General features: G+C 41.9%; 1 long non-coding RNA gene across 1 annotated transcript in view; it reads right to left on the bottom strand.

Moving 5' to 3' along the window:
* Positions 1-972: 972 nt before the first annotated feature.
* LOC104981026 overlaps positions 973-2,813 on the bottom strand; it is an 11,389-nt gene continuing 9,548 nt past the window's right edge. Inside the window, exon 2 of the long non-coding RNA XR_824327.1 lies at positions 973-1,228. This is a non-coding gene — a long non-coding RNA (uncharacterized LOC104981026). The remainder of the gene's footprint in view (positions 1,229-2,813) is intronic.

Here is a 2,813-nt window from a genome sequence, read left to right as displayed (position 1 = left end):
ATAGGCCATTCTTCGGCAAAATGTCAGTGCAGGAAACAACTCAGATGCAAATCTCATAGATACTGCTCTGAGGAGGGGCACTGGTCATGGTGTGTTCAGATGACTTTGGCTTTTCCACTGGACAACAGTCATGTTTTGCATCTTCAAAATATATGTTCTGCATGCAAACTCTGCATACATTTTACACAAATATACATGTATTTTGTGAAAACAAAATTCTTCAAAAGTACTTAACAGGAAGCCATTGCCTTCCACTGCACCACCAGGGAATTCCCCCACGTTTTTATACTGCTTGATTTTTATGTGTGCTTATGATTGATCGAAGTGGAATGTGGACTTGTTCTTGCCAAATGAAGGAGAGGACAGCATGTGTATCATCAGGAGTTGTAAGAAATTTATTGGAGAAAAGGGAAGGCAACACTCTCTCTCCCAGCAGTGGGTGTCTACAGGCCTCGTGGTGCAGAGATGACAAAAGGCAGGGGCAGTGGTCCCGGAGATGCTTCTGTGAGTGATGTGTAAGTAGATCATGTGACTGTGCCGGAGTTAGAAATGGTCCTCCAGGAACCAGCTATTAGGCCTCCTTACTCGAGATAATTTTATGGTCCTAATGAAAGTTCTCAAATGCTAAGGTTAACCAACCCACAGCCCACTGTCAAGGCCCAGGGAGGAGCAGGGGCAGCAGTTCTGGGCTCAGCAGATGGACAGGCTGCTGAGATCGCTGGGTCTGGGATGAGCTTCTGCTACGAATGAGGGGAGCCTGAGGCTGTGTCATTTATCACGTGCTCTCAGTCTCACCTGGACCCCCTGCATTGCTCACCTGTAGATCTGGTGATGAATCAGAGCGGAGGTGGCACGGCTCATGGCCTCGTCAGCATCCCCCAGTCCCATACTCGGTGGGCTTTGCGCCTGGCCTTTCTGTCCTTTCAAACTTCAAACTTTCTTAATCTCTTCCAAAAGGAGACACAAGACCCATTCTAGTCTCAAGGACGTCCGCCTCACAAAATCCTTTTATTAAAACAATGGTTACAAATACTCCACGTGGCTCCTGAGTGCCCTCTGCCGTCGCTCCCAGCTCAGAGTCAACGGATGCAGCACTTGGCTTTGCCCCTGTAGCAGGTGCCTTCCATCCTGTTGTAGAGGGGGCAGGGCGATAGGTTGCAGGTCCCCCCTTTCCTGGCACATATGTAGCTGTCAGACCGCTGGCCGAGAGCCGTAAGCTCGCTGGCACCTGAGAGGAGGGAAAAGCAACCATGTCAGACTCCTGGCTTGCGGCCACAGGGATTTCAGGATAAAGCAGGACAGACAGCCCTTTGCAAAGCATGTCACAGGGGTTTCCCTTACAAGAGCCTCACACTAAGATGACCTGTGGAGCTGCTCATGAAACACGGCATCTGAAGAACCCCCTCAATGCTGGTGGGTTATGGTGTCTCTACCCTTAGCGAGCCCTCATTTTTTGGCATTATCTTTGAAGATTCAGTACATTGTAGGGCCAAAAAGGAATAGCAACGTATCTCATCAGAGTGCTTTGATTACGTTCCTTATTCTAGAATGAGTCTGTGTGATTTTCAGCAAAGCACTCAAACATTCTGAACCCCAGTTCTCAAATTTAAAATTAAGGAGACTAGATTATGTGATCTCAATCATTTTCAAGATTCTGAGGCTGGTCATCTTTCTTTTGGTGGGGAAATAGGACTTTTATGGTTACTTTTTTTTTTAATTTAAACTTTTTCTTTTATATTGGAGTATAGCTGATTAACAGTGTTGTGATAATTTCAGGCAGACAGCAAAGGGACACATTGATGCATATACATGTATCCATTATCCCCCAAATGCTCCTCCCATCCAGGCTGGCGTGTAACATTGGGCAGAGTTCCATGTGCTATACAATACGTCCTTGTTGGACGTATAGTACTTATATATACCATTTTACATAAACCATTTTATATATAGCAGTGTGTACATGTCCATCCCATTATGGCCGCATTTAATTCTCCAAGAAATGTATCACTTTTTCCTAACTAACTGACAGAAGAATAGAGATTAAATGTTCTCATTATCTAATCAGTCAATGCTTATATTATGTTAAAAGATGCAGGAAAATATTGGAAAAAATTCAACATTGATTCATGATTGAAAAAAAGAAAGAAAGAACTCCTACCAAATAAGGAACTGGAGGAAACGACCTTAACCTGAAAAAGAGTATTTACAGAAGCCTACAGCACACTGTACACTTAATGGTCAAGCACTGAAACATTCCATGAGATGGCAATCAGACGAGCGTAACTGCTAGTCATTATCATTCCACATTGTACTTGAGGCACTAGCTACGGGAATAAGATAAGAAAGAAAGAAACAAAAGGTAGAAGCGTTGGAAAGGAAGAAAAAAAAACTGTCTCTATTTGCAGATATTATGGTTATATGTAGGCAGTCTAAAAGGAGTTAACAGGAAAGATTAGCAAATTTGCTGTCCATGAGATCAATATACAAAAAGAAAACAAAGAATTTTACTTCTGCAATCAACAGGAAAAAAAAAGAAAGAAAGAAAGAAATAAAAACACCTTATAGAAGAGCATAAAACATGCCTGGTTACAAATCTAAAAAATAATGTGCAATATCTCTATCTGTAAAGAATATAGTATTTTTTTTTTTTTTTTGTAATTTAAAGAGGCCTTAAATAAGTAGAAATGCTATGCTTAAGCATTGGAGGATTAATTATTTTTAAACTTTTAATTTTCCCCCAATTAAGTGACTTCAGTTTCACTTTTCACTTTCATGCATTGGAGAAGGAAATGGCAACCCACTCCAGTATTCTT

This window comes from Bison bison, unplaced genomic scaffold (genome assembly GCF_000754665.1).
Source record: "Bison bison bison isolate TAMUID 2011002044 unplaced genomic scaffold, Bison_UMD1.0 scf7180017864514, whole genome shotgun sequence".
NCBI classification, from domain to species: Eukaryota; Metazoa; Chordata; class Mammalia; order Artiodactyla; family Bovidae; genus Bison; species Bison bison.
This window is presented reverse-complemented; position numbering and strand designations above follow the sequence as displayed.